We start from the raw sequence: 21205 nt of genomic DNA on the forward strand, positions 1-21205 counted from the left end.
GAGTAATTTGTAAGCTTCATGTTAAGTATTCAATTTATAAAATTAAATATAAAAATTAAATTTTCAAAAAAATACTTTGATTCTTTGGTATAAAAAGGATGAATTCCAGGTAGTAAAGACAGAATATCTGGCCTTTTACATTTTTCCTAATGCATCAAATTTATGCATTTTTCAAATTAAGTCTGTGAGTTCCATTTTTTAATTCTTGTTCTGAAAACATAAATCCTGATGAAATGGATGCAGAGTAGGTTGGAAAATCATTGAGCAAAATGATGAAAAGATAGCAAGAGAATACAAATGAAACTCAACAATCCATAATTCTTAATGCGGTATAATATTTAAAGTTTAATCCCCAAATAGCTCTTAGAGTCACCAGACCTAAATATATTGGAACGGTAGCACCTGATCTTAGTTAAAATACATTACTAAAATCCCAATATTTCAAGAAAACCAAAAAAAAAAAAAAAAAAGAATTGATGTTTACCCCTTAGAGTGCAGACAAAACTCATAAGAATCATGTAGGTATGTGAACATCCTTGAAGAACTGTCTTTTGAAGTTTAGCTTGGATTTCAGTGATCTTGATATGCATATATATCAGTCACAAGCAAATGTTAGGCTCCATCAAATGCTCATTCCAGATTCTTAATCTATTTTAAGAAGCCAATTTTTAAAAATGCAGTCTCATTTTTGTTAAATTAAACCTTCTAAAAGGGAATGGCAAGTCTCTATACATATGCCATCTTCTTTATTCTCTGTGAAATCTATGAAGTTAATTCCATTTCACAGTGGGCAAACATCAAACAAGACTTTGTGTTGTTCTCTTCTAATAGAGAATTTTAATCTTTCCTGTAGGCCTTTATCATGAAAGAATATAAGTGCCTCTGTTAGGTCATTTCTACAGACAGAAGTAAAGAGATAGGCTAAGACTGAAAACTCAGGAAGTCTATTGCAATGGTATTTCCATTAGGGATACAGAGCCATCTGCCTACTTTTTTCATTGCTACCCCTCAAGGCTTAGTGACAGCAATTTTGGGAACAAGTTCTTTATTTCTTCCACCCATTTGCAGAATAAATCATCATGCCAGCAACTTACGCCCAGGATAGTTACTTTGACTGAAGAAGTCTATACTTACCAAGGGCATGCTTAACGTTTAAATTTAGGCAACTCTAATTCATACAAAAGGAATTCACCTTCAAAAGAGTTCTTGGTAACAAAACTTAAAGATTTAGAAAATTGTTAGCATAATCATGTCCCAATTATCTTAAGAAAAAACTGTGAGTCTTAACAGTAATAAGATCTTTATTTGGAGTCTCTAATTCAACTACTTTGCCTGGGATTTTCTGAGAGCCAGTCTAGACCAGCATAATATGGATATCAAAAGTAGGATCTCTGGGACACCTGGGTGGCTCAGTGGTTGAGCATCTGCCTTCAGTTTAGGTCATAATCCTGGAGTCCAGGATTGAATCCCACATTGGGCTCCCTACAGGGATCCTGCTTCTCCCTCTGCCTATGTCTCTGCCTCTGTGTGTGTGTGTTTCATGAATAAATAAATAAAATCTCAAAAAAAAATGTAGGATCTAAACTACTTAGAAATTGGGTATACACATACACAATCTTATCTTGCAACATTGGCCAATGTTCCTATTCAGGGAAAGGGAAAAATTTTTTGATATCTTCTTTTTACATAATTTATGAATTGTTCTCATTCATAAATCATTAATAACTAAGGAAAGAATATGAATTGCATATCTATGAATATAATGGTAATCAGTTTAAACCAAATTTCTGACTGTTTTCCATTTCTATGTTATTTCTACAACTCATTTATTTAAGTATGTACTGAGCACCTAACTATGGGCCAACTATATGCTGTGAAATAAATAAAACATAGGAATATGCTAGAGAGTTTAGGAGTAACAGTAGACTAGCCTGGGTGTCAGAAATAGCTCTCAAAGGAAATGACATTGAACTAAGACTGACTAACAGAAAGTAGATGCTCATGGATTCACTGTTCTCAGCAGAGAAAACAGCAAGTGCCATCCTACGTTAGAATGAATTTGATATATTCAAGGAACAAAAAGAAGCTCTGAGTGACTAGATTTAGTGAGAGAGGATGAGAATGGTTAGGGATGACAGTAGAAAAATAAGCAGGAACAGACTAGATAGGATCTTGTAAGCCATTGTAAGGAGTTGGGATTTTATTCTCAGTACAATGAAAAGCCATTGAAAGAATTTAATCAAGGGGATTATATGACCTGATTTACATTTTTAAATGTCCTTCTAGCTTCTGGGACCAGATCAGTGGTTCACACCAGGCTTTCTGTTCCTGTGGACTGAGAGCTCAGAGGAACTGGAATTTTCTAGACTGCAGTGACCAAGACTACCTGACGCTGAGAGGACCATATGAGGATACTGTATTCAACACCTATACATGAGTGAAGCTAGCTATAGCTTGCTCTCCAGGCATGAGGAAAGGCCTCAGGTCACTTTTCCTGCCACTTTAAGTCATGTTATTTCATGAAATAAAGTACCAACAATGCAAGAAAATCCAGCAATTGAACAGGCTGTAGCTGGACTACAATTGAAGTTAGACTGTAATAGTCATCTATAAAATGCTAAAGAAACCCAGAGTGCAGAGCAGAAAGATAATAAATCCTGGTTTGTAGAATTCAGTGATTGTACTAAGAAGTAGCAAGTCTATTTGTACTGAATGTAAATGTGAAACATAATGGATTGTTGCCTAGCGAAGGGGAAAAATGCTTTGTCACATACAATATTTCTGATGGTTGTTTGGTTAGAACATGAAGTGATTGATATTTCCTAATGCATATTGTTTAAAAGGCACATTTTATCGGCTGTAGTCTTATAAATGATCTTTTTTTAATGGTCATGAATTCTCAACAAGCTGAAGCAGGAAAGGAAAAACAAATCTCCAAGGTGAAATAAGCCTACAGAGGCCAACCTGAGAAGAAAAACAGTAATCATTATGCAACCAGGCACTTCTTATAGCTATATCATGTCATTCATATAAAACTCTACCAGTGAAGGGTACTACCCTTTTATTACAGACAGAAAAACAGGCTCAGCGATGTTATAGAACTTGCCCATTATCATAAAATGAGAAAGCATCAGAGCTGTCTCTGTAATCATTGCTATTCCTGGTTATAGAGCCTAAGTTCCTTCATTGCACCAAGCAAGGTTAAAGCCAACAATAAAAATTAAAAAATACAATAAAATAAAATCAGATAGTACATTCCAAAGGAGTAAAGCAGATGAATCTCTGGAGAACCTATGTACAAAATGAGCCCATGTGTCCTCCCAATCAATCTTCCATTTTCATCACTGTTAATCTTTCTCAGAATACTACAATGAAAGGGGCAATTCATACATAGTCCCTTGCTCTCTTTTTGGATCCTTTTCCTCCCCAGCATTGCTTTCATGTTTTCTTTGTTTTCATATTTCCTTGGCCCATATAATTACCAATCTCTGCTCTCATATTCTTTATTCATGTTAGAACTGAAACAACTCACACCAAGAAGACAAATGTAAAAGAGCTTCATTTTATGATGATGAGAGACTTAAGTTATTAAAATTAATCTCTATATTTTTCAGAGAGGAGTCCATAGACACAGGAAATTTGTGGAGAAACAGGACCTACTTCAGTTATGAAATCAATCTGGATAGATAGGATTTGTAAATAACTAAAGTAGACTCTGGTCCAGTAATTGCCCTATCAAAGCTTACCTGCCTTATCTCTTACTTTTCTCCCCTCCAGCCATTCCATCCAAAATACATCACCTTTTTCCACTTCTGTAATCTGGATACTACCATGCATCCCACCTAAAATTCTCTGCTTCCTCTTCTTTATGCAAGTCCTACTCATCCTCATAACTCTTGTTCAGGACAAGTTATTTTCTTTTTAAGATTTTATTTATTTATTTATTTATTTACTTACTTACTTACTTACTTACTTACTTGAGAGACAGCATGAGCAGGGAGAAGGGGCAGAGGGAGAGGAAGCAGCAGACTCCCTGCTGAACAAGGAGCCCGATGTGGGACTTGATCCCAGGACCCTGGAATCATGACCTGCGCTGAAGGCAGATGCTCAACTGACTGGGCCACTCAGGCGCCCCCAGGACAACTATTTTTTAACTAATACATTTTATTAGCCTTGAATACATGTTAAGTATTAAAACTTTTAAAATACAAGCATATAAAGAATAAAACGTTTAAATCAATGTGATTCTATCACCAAAGTAACCATTTTTAGTAAGCTTTACCTGTCCTTAAGTCTTTTCTGATCATTTCAGCTCTCTCTCAGTCCTCAATCTCTCTCTTTCCCTCTCTGTCCCTCTCTTTCTTTTGAACTCCTTCAGTTTACTGACTACAATATTCAGATGCTTGGGTATTTATTCAATTATTGCTTTAAAAAGTGTTTATAAAGTCCACCTCTTTTGTACCAGACATCATTCTAGATTTAGGGTGGTAAATAAGACAGATTTGGTTTCTGCCTGCGTGAAACTTACAATCTAGTGCCTATAATAACTTACTACTCAACATATCTAACTTACTAATTTAACAACCTGCATTTTATAAGTGAGTATTATCTCCCAAGTGAATGGAAATTCCTCGGGGTCAGAAAGTACATAATATCATTATGAGCAAATATACAGCCAGTACTATTTATTGCAATGCCCACAGGATAAAAAAGGAAGAAAGCTGACCTTTCTTCACATCAAAATCAGCTTCAATTACATGTAACAAAAGCCCTACCAATGAACACATTGTTGATTTATAAATATTGTTATGTTCTATTCCATGCTAGATCATATCAATTAAAAATATTTAACATAGTAAAATCTTAATTGAGGATAACAGTTTATAGTCTGCCTAAGCAGAAATGGAGTCTACTCTATAGTAACACGGTTTCTGAGCAGGATAAATTAAACAACTATTATCTAATCAGGCACAATAAAAAGATAGGAAATTACAGGAAATAGATGACATGTGTTTATTGTATATAACATAATAACTGTGACTTAGATAGATCTAAGCACAGAATGGGTGTTCCAAAATATTTGCTAGATGAATGAATGGTGTTGAAAGTTCTTGCGTAAGAACAGCAGGTGCATGACTGAGCAGTAGATTCTTGAGGTGACCTGGGTTCTAATCCTGATCTTGCCTCTTCAGTTAAATTCCTTTACCTTCATGGGCCTTAATTTCACATACAAAGAAGGGCCTGGATTATCCACGTTCAATTCTTTTTTATTCTTTATTTTTTATTCATTATGTTACTGCCTAAAACATAAAGAGTAGTAGAAAAAGATAATCTATGCAGTAGATGCTAATTTTTTGCAGTCAATAGCATTTGTTTATTTATTTACATATTTATTTTAGTTGGAGTATAGCTGACACACAATGTTACATTAGTTTTAGGTGTACACTAGCAATTTGACAACTCTATATATTATGCGGCACTCACCACAAGTGTAGTAACCATCTGTCACAACACAAAGCTAGTACGATACTACTGACTATATTCCCTATGCTGTGCCTCTTATCCCCATGATTTATTCATCCTATAACTGGAAGACTGTATCTCCTAATCCTCTTCATCCATTTTGCCCATGTCCCCTGCTCCTCCCCTCTGGCAAGCATCGGTTTGTTGTCTGTATGTATGGGGTTACTCCTGCTTTTTTTGTTTGTCATTTGTTTTGATTGTTAGATTCCACATGTGAGTGAATCTACACTCAATTCTTGAATAGTAAATGCAATGCATGTACAAGTAATATATTTGTTGTGACATATTTTGCTAACTTCTAACAACAGAACAAAGATGAGTAATGCATTCTTTATGTGACTTTCAAAAAAACTTTTAATTGCAATAGTATATACAAATCAATTCATGTTGTATAGAATGAACCACAATCAATTCATGTTGTATAGAATGCACCACATTCTATAACATTATGATATACAAAGTAGAGCATCTTCTAGGAAACATTTAATTACATTACAATCTTCTTTGTTAATCTAAGTTTATCAATTTATTTCATAAGCTAAAAAATAAATTATATGCTTCTAACAAAGAGAATATTCCTTCCTTTTCAGCAATGACCTTCTTTTTCCTAGTTTTTATATTCTCTGTATTTCATCTCCCCCATGATCATCCACTTTCAACCTCCTATAATTCTTTTTTATAGAGTATCAGGGAAATAACAAAACCAGGCATATCTTTGCCATTTGTTTTTTCTAATGTATTAGTGAACAAATATTAATGAAAATAAGGAGACTTGCCTTCAAAAAAGCAGGTATCAGGTCACAGAAGAAATCATACACCTTTTATTCTTTACTTTTTTAAAGAATCAATTCATCTTAGTTAGGGTATCAGGTATGGTATCAGGCTTACTCGCATTCCAGAGTACTCCCCATCTCATGTACAGTAAGCTCAAGCCATACTGAACTCAATATTCTGAACTAACCATTCACACTCTTATTTCAGGACCTAAGCCCATAGCAGCCGCTCTATAAAAATTCTCTCCTAGCCTGGCCCCTCATGTTTAAATCGCTCCTGCTCATTCTTCAAACTCAACTTAAGCATCCTGACCTCTGAGGAGTGGTTCTTGACACCATCTGTCCTCCCTCTCCACTTGCCCAAGTAGACATTAAGATCTCCTCCTCCTCCCACAGTCTTGATACAAACTTCTGTGACTGCCTATTTTCCTTTATACTCCTCACATTAAACTATTAGCTCTTGAGAGATGGGAATCATCTCTTATTCATCTTCTTTGCTCCAACAACAACAAAAAAAGCACAAAATAGGCACACAAGAAATTCTCATTGCTGGGTGAATTACTTAGCTAATAATGAATTTAAAAAAACTTCCTGTGTCAGATATATTTGAAAAAATAATTTAAATGAATAAACCAAACATGGGTGTTAGGACTTTTGTTCCCTCACAGCATGTTCTCCAAATGGTAGTGGATTTTCTTCAGCATGGCCATTATACCACAGGCTTCAGGAGATCAGAAACCAAGTCTTTTCCTTCATAATTTCTTCTGATGGCCCATACAGAAGAAAGAGTTTTAAAAAAATGGTTTTTGATGAAAATTATATATCTCTTTCTATCCATGGACATTTAAAATTTCTCACAGTTTGAGCCAAGTGCATAGGACTACCTAAAAGTTAACTTAGCATAGGATCCAAGATGATAATTTACCTACATAGATACTTCATGAAAATTTGTTGCAAGTGGTCCTAGACCACACTTGTAAAAACACAAGTATAGATCTTTAAAATAGATGGACCCTCACAGAACTTTGAGCTCAACCTCTTCATTTCACTAACAAGGTCAGTAAGACATAGAGTTCAGATGAATTGTTTGCATCTATGTAGCTAATTAGTTGAGGGCCCAAGTGATGGTAGCCCTACAGGATTAGAAGCTTTCTCCAATTTACTTATGAACAGGCCCCTTAAGATATCTCAAGCCAAGAATTCTGATTACCTTTAATTCCCTTATTTGATATTTATTCATTGATTTCATAATAAATGCTTGTTTTCCTACCAGTATTTTTCAAATTAAATATTCAGAAAAGAAGAGGAATTAATAATGATCATTTAGATGAAGACTGGATCTTATATATCAAGATCTTTAAATGGTACTTGAACTGATGAGTTGTTTGGCAATATTAAGAGGAATATATGAGAAGTGTTTTCAGAGAGGCTCTAGAAGTATTTGAGGAGTTTTAGTAGTACCTGCCATTTTAGAATAACTGTAGAAAGCAAAAGAGTCAAATGCCCAAAGCTTCTTTTAATATGAGAATTAAAGTAATACCAGGGTATTACTGTATTAGTTACTGCCTCTATAATGCTATTTAACAACCCAGCCCCAAACTCAGCAGAACATAACAATAACCATTTGTTCTCATGCTCAGAAGTCTTCAGGTTGGCCACAAATGGACAGATCTAGGCTAGGCACAACTGCCTAGCCTAGTTTCAAGTAGCAGATCCAGTTGGACTTGGATCCCCAGTGCAGGTTGGGTTCACATCTGCAATAAAATTTATGTACATTCTAGAGCATACACACACACACACACACACACACTCACACACACACACTCACACATTTTAGGACCAAAGATGAAAAGGAAGCAGCTACCTGGAAGATGCTCTTTTCATGTCAATGGTGAAGAGCGAGCTCCACCACACAAGCCTTTCTTTTACATCTAATGTCTACTAACAGCTCACTGGCAAAGCAAGTCACAAAAAATCAATAAAAGAAGTATACTCTACTTAAAATAAAGATGTGGAGGGAAATGAATATTTGCTGAACAAGAAGTTATACAAAGCTACACAAAGCTATACAAAAATTACAAAACTGGTTTAAAATTTGAATCCTTCTGACCAATATTCCGAAAGAAGTATATTGTTTAACATAAGCTCAACATGAACATATTTAAATATCACTTACCTTCTCATTCTATTCAAAGCTATATGGAGAAAAAGGCAGGTTATAGCAAAAAGAGCTCATTAGGAATAATGATCAGATGCCTTGGTTGACACAAAAGGACAGGACTCAGCCAAATTCACTCCATATAGGTCATCCTAAAATTTAATCTGGGTGATAGCTTTGGGAAAAAATGCTATTTATCATAGGTAACAAGGGGATGGAGATAGAGATAGGTTTCATTCTAATATATTCTGGTTCTAGCAAGTCAGTAGTAGAAATGTTGATTTCCCTCCTTCTATTTTAGTCTAATACTTATCTCAGCCTGCTTCTCAGCACTGGGCCTATCTACTTCTTACTTTGGACAACACAGGTCTCTGACTATGATATTATATATGGGATTATTATATCTTATCATTAAAACTGACTTCTCACAAATAAATTCAGTACTGAACTACCAGCAGTATCACTGATTTTTAGTTGTTACATTTATTCTAAAGTCATATATTTATTTTTTTAATTATATAGACAAATTATATGTTTTTCTGGGGCAATCCTAATGTAAACTTGATGTCCCAACATTATTGAGTGCCATGTCCTATTCTCAAAATTATCCTGATTTATTTCAAAAATTATATATTGACCCTAATTATAAAAGACCACATGATGATCTATAGGCCATCACATTGGCCAGTTACCCCCATCAAAACTTCATTGAAAATAATTAAACTACCAGTGATTTCAGAACTATTTGATAATGTCATCAAAATTTCATTTTTACAACCATGTTTGACCAAAGGAAAAATCAGTCATACCAGTTTGTGGTTGCATGATAGAAAAAAATAAATGTAACCCTGTCCTTTGCAGTTGGTTCTGATGATTAGGAATATGTTATAAACACACACACACACACACACACACACACACACACACACACAAGAAAACCCTCAATTATCAGACTCCAGGAAAACTCACTTCCAAATACTACCTGTAACATTAGAAATTGGTGCTTACAATTACTAGACTAGTCCTCCTAATTTTCTGTTGAAAATTCTCAGTTTTCCATAGCACACATGACATGGTCATGTATATAGTAAATGCTCAACTGGGTATTAAATGAGGACCAAAATTTGGCTACATAGAAACTAAATAGTGCCTGCTATGGTCAGTTTCCTCTATTCCACAAAATATTAAGTACCTAGTATGCTTTGCAGAAGCTTACTAGATTACTCACTTTCTGAGCAATCACTGTCAAAATTAAATATTCCAGAAAAAATTTCTTTTGTATCTGTTATTCTTAAGCCTTTTTACAATATCACATTTAGGTCCTGTACACCTGTTTGAATCACAAAGTACTATGGAGTCCCAGATTACGCTAGGAAAGAACAAAAACAGTATTCTGTGATGTCATAAAATGGGGCATTTTATATAGCCAAATATTCTGATTAATAAGATATCATTTATGTATATATATGCCAATATACATGCATATATATGTATCTTATACTTGAATTTAACACTAAACATATATTGAACATGGCCATTTTTTCTTTAACTATTTATAAAATACATCATAAAATATATCCAAATCCTCCAAAAATCTTGATATTATCATTTTGAAGATCAATCTTTTTTTTCTAATTGTGGAAGATTAATAGATTCACAGAAATGCTAGGTAATACATAATAGGAAAGCTGGACATGCCAGCTTTTACTGTAAGTGGTACTAAGAGACCTTTGTTTTTACCCTAACAATTATCCTCTTACATGAAAAACTATTATTTCATGAACTAAATGAAATTTTATACAGGAGGAGTCTAATGGATTCAGAGTTTCTTGTTAAGGGGATGAAAATGTTCCAAAATTAGATCATGGTAATAGTTGCACAATCTTTGTGGATATACTAAAAACCTCTAATTGTGTACTTCAAAGGGATGAATTTTATCATGTGACTTATAGCTCACAAAATAAAAAACAAGTAATTCTTCTGCCTAATAAACAATCTGACCTATTTAACATGTTAAATAAATGCATAAATACAATACAATTTATACAATGTTCTGATTATATAACCATTATATATTTTTAAAGTCTTACTTCAGGATTAAAAGCGAGGAAGGCAGGAATCTGTCAGTTTTGTTTTATTTATGGGGGTGGGTAAGGGAAATAGATCTCCCATCAAGTTTAGGGACTAATTTCTTTGAAGTAGACACCTGTAAGATGCCTCAGCTAAAGAATGTTCCTAAGGTCATCATCACTCTAAATACACTAAAAAGTCAGGGAAAAAAATCACCACAAAACTTCAGCAAAAGTACATCAAGACTATAGGAAATTACTCAAAAATAAGCCTTAGGAACAGTAAGCAGATAAAATAATACTTTTTTGTGATGGTAGCTGCAAAACTAAATACTTTTTTGCTAATTTCAAAAACTTGAGAGTCTTGGTAAGGCAAACCATTTAGAATGGTAGCTCCACTGGATTTCCTTAAAGATGGCAGATGTCATATCTGATTCCAAAATAAATATTTTAGGAAGGGGTTAAAAACAAGTAAATGTTACCAATCACTTCATATTAATTATCTGCCAGTATAACTGGATAGTGTCTCCTCATCCTCATAACAGTAGGACCTGGACCAGCTAAACTAGATATTATCTACAGCTTATTCATTTAATTCATTCATTATTCATTTACTTTTGCCTTGATTTACTTAGAGTGGAGATGTCATTTAAAAATTAAAGGATATATATATTCTCTAAAATAAAAAGCATTTAAACTTTCTACATAGCTTTCCATTTGCTCTATTTGTCAGCATAATATAATTCTCCTATGGACATTTGAGTAACAAATAATAACACAATGATTCAGAATGCTCTAGGAATGGTTTCTTTACTAATTATGCTTTCCTGGTTAATTGGGAATATTTTAATTCCCAAATCTTACAGTAAAAATCTTTCTCAAACTTTATTTGTGTACTTCCCTTATCAGATAGAGTGACCATAACTGAATAGTTCTTTCATGATCAGAGGTAAAAGTAAGTATACACTGCATTAGATATTGAAGTAAATGATAATAAATTCAAAATAATTTTTTGAAGATTGTTTTAAATAAATGAAGCCAATCTGCTTTTTTTAATTTCTTGTTATTTTAACCCATTTTTAAATGTTTTGTGCAAAAAATAAAAATGAAAAGAACTAAATTATAAGCAGTTATATGTCACAGAACAAGAAATCAGTTATAAAAAATAAGTATTTTATTTTACTTAATTGTGTTCTAGTTAATAAAAGTAGAGGACCAGAAACTTCATCTTTCTCCTAATTTAATTCAGTGGTTTTCAATCTTGGATGCATAAGAGAATTACCTAAACTTTTTAAAACTTCCTGGAACTCCTCACACAGATTGTGTTTCAGGTGGTCTGAAAAGGCACCTAGTCACTGCTAGTTTTTAAGGTTCCCCAGGTGAATCTGTTGATCAACCAGAATTAAGAACCTCCATTCCTAAATTTTACCCCCCACAGAGCTCAAACTTTGCCCCTTCCTTTAAGCTCCTCTGAATAGTTCTGCTTAACATAAGATTTTTCTCCCCCAAATTACCTGTATACGTAACCTGTGTATATAACCACCTGGATCTTGCCTGTTACCACTTCTTGACCTACCTGGTATTCCATTCACATGGATATAACTTTTACTCAACTACATCTGTGCTCTTGGAGCTGACAAATGCCTCTCTAATGGATAATTAAGTTGGGTGACTTCTTTAAAATCCTGTAGGAATATAGAGGTCCATTTCTTGGAGGATGCAAATGAACCAGTTTAAAGAAATATCTGATTATTCAAAGCATGTAGGATGAGTCAAGAGTCAACCCACTGATGATTGTTCTTTTTAATGATCCTTTGTCAACCACCTTCCTCTTCTCACCCTCAATATATTTGTTTCCCCAAACTTCTAGTCTCACTGTTCTCTTCACATTGTATAGATTCTCCCTTGAAAAGATAAATTCTTTTTTTCCTGATGACAAACATTCCAAAATATGAATATAATCATTCTTGATCCTGAGCTTCTGATATGTAATCCAACTAACTTTTGGGCATCTTTAACTCAATGTCAAACATGACATGACTGTATAAACTTGTCATCTCATTCCTAATCAAATTCTTTTTCCTCTATCCTCTCTCTCAGTGAACAGCAAGCTGTCTACCCACATGTAGCTCAAGGGAGGAATTTGGGGGATCTTCACACAAATTTCTATCTCTTCATTTGCCACCATCCTTGAGGCAATGCATGTTGGCAATAAATTCTCTCCTTTATATCCCTAAAACCTGATTGATTCTTCCATCCTTTGTATTGCTACTATCATCATTTCTCCCCTATATAATATTAACTATTGAATTGTTTATTGAAAAAAAGATCTAATAACATCATTTCCTATTTAAAATCCCTCCCATCCACAATAGCCAAACTGTGGAAGGAGCCTCGGTGTCCATCGAAAGATGAATAGATAAAGAAGATGTGGTTTATGTATGCAATGGAATATTACTCAGCCATTAGAAATGACAAATACCCACCATTTGCTTCAACGTGGATGGAACTGGAGGGTATTATGCTGAATGAAGTAAGTCAATCGGAGAAGGACAAACATTACATGTTCTCATTCATTTGGGGAATATAAATAATAGTGAAAGGGAATATAAGGGAAGGGAGAAGAAATGTGTGGGAAATATCAGAAAAGGAGACAGAACATAAGGACTCCTAACTCTGGGAAATGAACTAGGGGCGGTGGAAGGGGAGGAGGGCGGGGGGTGGGGGGGAATGGGTGACGGGCACTGAGGGGGGCACTTGACGGGATGAGTACTGGGTGTTATTCTGTATGTTGGCGAATTGAACACCAATAAAAAATAAATTTATTATAAAAAAATAAAAATAAATAAAATCCCTCCCAAGCCAACTATTTTTTAAAATAAGTGAATATAATATGGCATACAAATATCTCTGTATTCTGGCTCTTGCTTGTCTCTCTTCTTCACAATCATCTCAAGCATTAATTGCCCTCTCAGGAAGTTTCCCCCTGACTCCTCAATCTGGGTTAAGAACCTTGCTTGGGATCCTAGGAAATGTTGTGCTTACAGAATCAGAGCATGTATTGTTATGTACTGCATAATTAATGGTTTACTTGACTCTCCTGCCATCTAAAAAGTGAACTCCTTAAAGGTAGAACTTCATCTTCATTAAATTTTAAATTCCCAGCAATTAATATAATAACTGACAGAGAGCAAGCAACTAATAAATGCTTAGTGAATAGATAAAATGAAAAAATAAAAATGAAATGGCATTTTTCTTACATAAAGCAAACAAGTGCTGGGGGTGGTGAAATGAAAAAGTAGTAGGAAAAGAAAAAGACTTCTAAAATGAAAAGAGGTATACTAAAGGACTGGGAAAAGACCAACCTTCTTTATCAGTTTACAAATCCCTTAAATTGCGACAGTGGCTAGTATAAAACATTTAACATTCCTAATTCCTTTTGGCCTTGCTCCTGAATCTCAGATGGCTGAACACAGCATAGGATTCTCTTTAAATCCTTAGCCTGGTGGCAGAATGAGTTAGGAGAAATATGAAATCTTTTTTCTCTTCTTCAACACTAAGAATTGTTTGCATTATGCTAAAAAAGACAGAGCCATTTTGCAGCTCTATTCTTCATAAATACGTTCCTTACAGACTTGCTGAACACAGCAAAATTAAAACATCCCTTTTTCACTGGCTTTCTCCAGAGAAGAAAGAAAGCAAAATTTAAAAAGAATTTTTAATAATTGTAGAATTCCTTGGCTTAAAAAAAGCAATGTATCAGAAAGTATGCATGAAATTAAATCCAGTCAGTCCAGAGCCTAAGATTAAAAAGTTGTCAGGGCATGTAAGTGATCAATTATGACATCTATGAACTTGGAGCCAAGAGACCTTGATTTCACATCTTTGTTTGGGATAAGTCATTCAAACTCTCCTGGCACCAGCTCTATGTTGTAAAATAGGGATATCGCTCCAGTTTGCCTCATAAGATTATTTTAAGAATCAATTTCATGCCTTCCAACATGTATTTTAACAAAGACTTTTTGAATGTCACTCTTCTAGGCATCATTGATGCAGCCCTCCTAGAACTCACATTCTAGTAAGAAAGATATAGAAATCAAGTAAGTAGATGGATGTAGAAATTCAAGGAATGATGAGTGCTCATTAGGAAAGTATACCAGAGTAAGGGGATAGAGAATGACCGGGAAGGCATGCATTTGTTAGGGAAGAGAGGCAACTTCTCTCTGACAAATTGATTTCTGAGAGGAGAGCTGAGTGAAATGAGAGGGTAAACTGTGTCAACATCTATAAGAAGAACAAGCTGCAAAGGAAAGGTCCTGATGTAGGCACATGCTTGGGACTACCCAGGAACAGCAAAGAAGCCAGGGTGATTGAATCCAAATAAATGAAAGGAAGAAAAAAAAATAAGATTAGAGAGAGAGACTGGAGCCAGATATATGTGTGCAAGTATTTTATAAACTATTGCTGATTACAAAATTACAAGGTTGATTTACCCCAAATGGCAGGAAATATTGGCATCATTCTTCATAAATTTTAAATGGTTTGTATTTATCACTTTAGATGTTGAAGTAGTGTTGTTCATTGTATAGGTATAGATTACTTTATCAAATGAACTATCTTTGCCGTACATGAACACATGTGTACATACACACAGTGCAGAGCTCTGTCTCTACCCTCTATGCCTGTGACAGAACAGTATGGGATTTCTCATTTTCCTTAGACATTAACAGCAAAGCAACAAGAACAAATAGTACCATAAATACCTCCAAAGTTATGACTTTTGTTGAGTCTAAGGCAAAAGCCAGGCCCTTGTTACAACTGTAGCCTAACATTGGTTTTACTATTAGAGAAGAACACTGAAAACTTAGAGATGAGTCAAAACAAAAGCAATAGACATCAATCAAAGTATTGATATTGGAAACCAAATGAAATAATTAAATGAGCTAGGATATACATGGAGATTATAAAGAAAAATCATAAACAGAAAGAGGGCACACAACTTCTTGTTAGATGACAGCCGAGGTTGAGCCACTAGAGTAGACAATGCTATAACCAGATCCCTAGAGAACATTTGGTTCTATAGGGATCTCAAAAATATGCAGCCCACAGAAAGCTTAAAAATAACAGGAACTTCAACATAGTGAAATGCACAGCTACAGTTTTAGAATTCCTTTTCTCTGACCCTCTCCTTTGCTACTAGCATCTGCCCCTCTAGTACACTTACCTGCCACCTCTGACCTGCCTCTTCTACAGTCCTCTCTCAAGCATTGTTTGCAATGCTTATTCTCTCTCCTATGTTTAATGCCTACATGGTTTTTTTGCAAGACAACTCCCCCAGTGTGTCTTTCTGTGCTAGTTTCTCAGTGTATCAATGAACAAAACTAATCTTCCCTCTCTCTCTAATCAGTTTTCCTTTATAACTCCACAATTTTTGTTCTATACACCCTCTCACCTACTCCCCAGTAATCAATTACTGAGCTCCATTAATTCCCCTTCAATATCAGCTGTCCCCTTCCCTCTGTTGGCCCCACTTCTCTACCCTTTGTGTACAGAGGAGTGGCTTCTCAGCATACCTCTTCCTCTAGTCTGTCTCCTTTTAATGTATTTAATAAAATACTACCAGGTATCTTCCAAAGTGTACCCCTAATTAGGCCACTCCTTTAAAAAATCTTGTACCTAAGAGTATTAGAGCTATAAAAATATCAAAACAGAAGTTTGTAAAGAAATTTGGACAAAATTAGAGATCAGGACCTGTATTAGTTTGCAGAGTGATCGCAGATCACTCTAATACCTTATTATCTAGATTCTACAAAAAATCCAAATGTGAATAATTCTTAGTCTCCAGATTTATGAACATTTCATCTTCAAGAATACATAAATACTTTCCTTCTACAATTCAACATGTTCCAAATATGCTGCATTGACAGTTCCCAGTATAACAAAAGCTTATTTCTGGTTTTGTTGTTGTTCCCTGACTTTAGGTAAGAACTAAGAGTTAAGTGTAATGGCATATTCATTTAGAATTTCATGTGCATTCCACTGATGTCAGTAGATTGGCATTAATTATACTGGAACAGAATATTTGATGTATCTTAAAAAAAATCAGTCATGTGGAACAGTACACAGCCTTGAGTTTTAAGTACGAATTTGGAATCTTAATTCAGAAAGCCTGATACTCATACAACTCCCACTGTGTAAAATTTCTGACCTTCAGATAAAGCCTCAGTAATGTTTTACATTTATCCATAAAGCACTAGAATGAGAGACAGTGTGTGCTTGCTTCCCTGAAGCTTTCATCATTCTCCAGTGTTTTATAGTAAAATTTGTTTCAATTTCTAAGCTACAGAGTCAAAATGCTGTGACCAAAAGCTATGGGTCATATTTTCTTTGTATTACAGAAGAACTAAACTGACCATCTTTTTGTGTGCAATATATATCAGAGTGGCAAGGAATGTTTTTTCCATTGTATAAAACTTCTCCCAAGAAACACCCCCAAGCAATACATATTTTTTAACACCTAACCCAAAAGCAACTCCCACAGATAATTTTTTTCAGTCTAACAACCCATAAAGTTCAAAGTGTTCTAGAACTTTTCAAAACTATAGTATTGAAACTACAATTCACATAGCATGCCTGCACATGCATGCATACATACATACACACACACACACACACACACACACACACACATTAAGCAGTTTTTCAGCCATCTCACCAATGGATCCCCCACGGATAGGTTCTAAGAACCAAGATGGGCAGGTGGAGGCAGGATAAATATGTGGTTGTGAAATGAGGAGCAAAGGAGATCCAGAAAGACTATTCTAGAATAGCAGTGATCTGTGAGCCAAAGAGGCCATCCAAAGAAAATCCAAGACAAGGAGGACCAAGTGAAAAACCATGCCCAGAAAAAAGATTTTCAGCTGGGTTAAGTGAGTCTGAGAGGAATTTGAATAGAAGGCTCAGGCTTGAATTCCCTGAAGCACCAATACACATAAAGCATGACCACATACCACAGCAGATTGGCTTTGCCTGTAGGTAAGGAGGCTACTCATAGCCAGGAAGGCTATTCACGCACAAGATGTTTTTTATACAGGCTAAATGTCCACTTTGAAAAAAAAATTGTTATGAAAACTGTCATACACTCAAAAGACTAGTATGTGATTATTAAACACAATTTTTATAAAAAGCCCCTGACAACATGGGGGAAAGCATGTGTTTTAATAACAAATAGAAAAAAAGATAGCAAACTAAGTGGATACAATATAACTGCTAAAAACAAAATTATGAATTAAAGAGAGGGCTGACAAAAAAAAAGAGGGCTGACAGATTACACCAAAATTTTGTTATAAATTATTGTAAGGTTTTTCTTTTTTGTCATTGTTTTCTTTTATTGTTGCTTCATTTTCTGCATCTGTGCATTTTCTTAAATTTTTTTCTTTTTGTGCATGAATTAGTTTAATAAGAAGAAAAATACTAATAAATCTCGTTTATTTTCTAAGTTATACCATCCAGAATTGTGCTGTCACAAAAAAAGAGTTCAGAAGTGGGAATCAGAGGTCCTGAGTTTGAGAATAAACCTGATGCTGTCTGATGGTGTGGATTTAAGCAAGATACTAAACTCTATAATAATAGCCATCATCTTTTGACCTAATGAACATCTACTCTTTGCCCACGGTATCTCATCAAATATTCACATCAATGAAGTAGATAGGTCTTGTTCCACCATTAATTATATAGATGAATGAACTAAGACTTAAAGAAATTAAATAACTGCCTGAGACTACAGAGCTAGCAAATGGCAGAACAAGGAACAGAACTCAGAACTGCATCTCCTAACCTTTTCAACCATAAAGATATGCCGTGAGTCTCAGATTGTTCTATGCATGAGTTCCCATGAAGGCAGGATCTTGTATTAGTTTGGCTCATAGATATATCACAAGCACTCAGACCGTGCTTAGGACACAGTAGGTACTTGGTAAATATCTGTCAAAATACCTGCACAGGGGATTGAAATCACAGATTTGAGAGCTCTGGAACAGCTCTCAAAAGTCACCTTTTACAAGCTGAAATTTCTTTGGAGTCTCACAATTTAACTTAAAGCTTTATGTGGACTTTGCATTCTACCTCATAACATCACATATGTGGTTTTTTTTTAATATATTTTTTTAAGTTTTTTTTATTTATTTATGATAGTCACAGAGAGAGAGAGAGAGGCAGAGACACAGGCGGAGGGAGAAGCGGGCTCCATGCACCGGGAGCCCGATGTGGGATTCGATCCCGGGTCTCCGGGATCGCGCCCTGGGCCAAATGCAGGCGCCAAACCGCTGCGCCACCCAGGGATCCCCACATATGTGGTTTAATAACAACATCACAGTATGTGGCTTAACCTAAATATTTTTCAAACTATTCAACTCTTAAGTAATCCTCTTTCCCTCATCAAATAGGTAATACTGGTGCTCCTGGAAGATTCAATAAATTTATTATATGGTTTCCTGTATGCCTGGGACACACCATATACCACCATGTGTACATACGTGGGTAAGGATCTTGGACCTAAGTAGCCTCAAATGTTTTCATCAGCTCAAAAATGCTTTGCTTTTGGAACAGAGCATAATCTACCAGATAAAAACGAACTAATAAGACATACAATGGAACATCTGTATTCTGGACATAAAAATGTTATGTCTTTCGTCGAAGACTGCATTAAGGTTTTTTTGGCAGCTGAAATTAAAATTAGTTCATTTTAGCTTATAATGAACCAAACCCCTAGGTCTTTCTTATAGAAACTGTTGTACACCAGATACTCCTCATCTTATACTGGCATATTTTTATTTTTTGAACCTATGTGAAATATTTTATATTTCCTCCCTAATAAAATTAATCATTAGGTTCAGGTCATCATTCCAGTCTGTTGAGAACTTTCTTAAACCCAGTAGTGTCATCTATCATAGTATCCATCTGACAGAAAATTGTCAGATATGCCTTTCATATCTCCAGCTACAGCATTTACAAAATAAACACATAAATGAAAAGTGCAGGACAGAGCTTTAGGGTGTGCCACTAGACACCTTCATCTAGGTCAAAGATACTCATGATCAAGAGGAAACACATGCCTTAGTAAAAGGACATATCAAAATCCCTGTGTGAGCATGAGATATTTTTATATTTTTCAAAATAACATGAATTAGCTTTAAACGACTAGACACGCTGAACTAGGATGACAAAGAATAATTCATCAACATTCTAGGTACTGTTGATCAATTACCTGTGAATTTGCCCATCTGCACTTTCATCTGTTTTTGTCTACAGGATATAAAAAAAAAAAAATGTTGACCGCATAAGCTTCTAAATCAGGATCTCTGATGAACCATTCTAGTAGTTTGTTTTTTAATGATGCTAATTTGGCACTATTTAGTTTCATTGCTTTCTCTCTGAGAGTTCAAAAACAATAGGTATTTTTTTCTAGAAATTAACATACATTTCACTGGTACAAAGATTCTGGAATTTTCCTTTTATCCATCACTTCTAAGATCACTTTCATCTATCGGGAGCAGATGTTTACAGAACCCCACTACATCACCCCCCTCCAATCTTCCCTGAAGGTCACTAACACTTTCCTCCTTCATATCTGCCAGAGAACCTTCTCTGCCAGAGGAGCCTGCTAAACCTATGAGCAGCACAACTGAATCCCCCTCAGAGAGACAGCTGTGAGGCACTGTTCCACAGTCTCTCAGGACCATGAATATAATTCCCAATGGAACAATTCACTACATTGTACGTCTGCTAGCTTTCCTCCCTTCCTCTCACTTTCCTATTCCCATTCTGTTTCCTGGGATCACTTCCCATAAAACTAGTTGCACCCGAATCCTTATCTGAGTATGCTTTGGGGAAAATCAAAACTAAGACACAATCTCCAACCTCCCAGTACTGTTCCATCTGTGTGATTTTTCTAAAATTACTGAAAGTGTTTGCCCAGTCACATCTAATGTTGCTTCACTACCCATGAATACAGTGCATTTGCACATATAGACTAGAAATCATTGAAAACTGACATATGGGTACTTTCCTATCACTGCTCCATTTCTTTTGTGCTTCAGTGGCCCTTGGTCATGCTTATGTCACATTTTACAATATGAAAGTCATCCTTCTTGCTGGAGAAGTGGAAAACAAAATAGCAGTTAAGCAGTATTGTCTTTTTCTCTCTCAAAATACCTCAAGGTCATACTGAAAGTCTTCAAAAGAACTCAAGGCTAAAATATATATATAGTTCTAAAATGAAGCAAAACCCAGATATTCATTTAAAAAGTTAAATTAACCATTTATAAGATAGTTAGCATCTATCTGTAACTTACTAAGAGACTAAGTAGTTTCGCAAGTGGGACTATTGTTCTGATCACCCAAGGGTCTAAATTCCAAACTAGGGTTCTATTATTCTTTCAACAAAAACTTCTTTAGTTCCCAATATGTGTCAGTCACCGTGCTAGAAAATGGGGAGCTACATCTGAGAAGATATGCCCCCTGACAATAAGAAGCTTACAGCTGAGTGGACAGCATTAGCATAGGTAGAGGCAGAAGTGATCCTCTTGACCATTCCATATCATTCCACTATAGCCACTTAAGTAGGGTCTTGAATTTCTATACTGAATTGATAATTCATATCCTAAAGCTTCTGGGTCCTTTTG

General features: G+C 35.2%; 1 long non-coding RNA gene across 2 annotated transcripts in view; it reads right to left on the minus strand.

The window, feature by feature from the left end:
• Nucleotides 1-4952: 4952 nt before the first annotated feature.
• Nucleotides 4953-21205, minus strand: part of LOC112664468 (uncharacterized) — a 31675-nt gene continuing 15422 nt past the window's right edge. For both annotated transcript variants that reach the window (XR_004805965.2, XR_007402930.1), the window contains exon 4: nucleotides 4953-5300. This is a non-coding gene — a long non-coding RNA (uncharacterized LOC112664468). The remainder of the gene's footprint in view (nucleotides 5301-21205) is intronic.

This window comes from Canis lupus, chromosome 17 (genome assembly GCF_003254725.2).
Source record: "Canis lupus dingo isolate Sandy chromosome 17, ASM325472v2, whole genome shotgun sequence".
In the NCBI taxonomy this organism is placed as follows: Eukaryota; Metazoa; Chordata; class Mammalia; order Carnivora; family Canidae; genus Canis; species Canis lupus.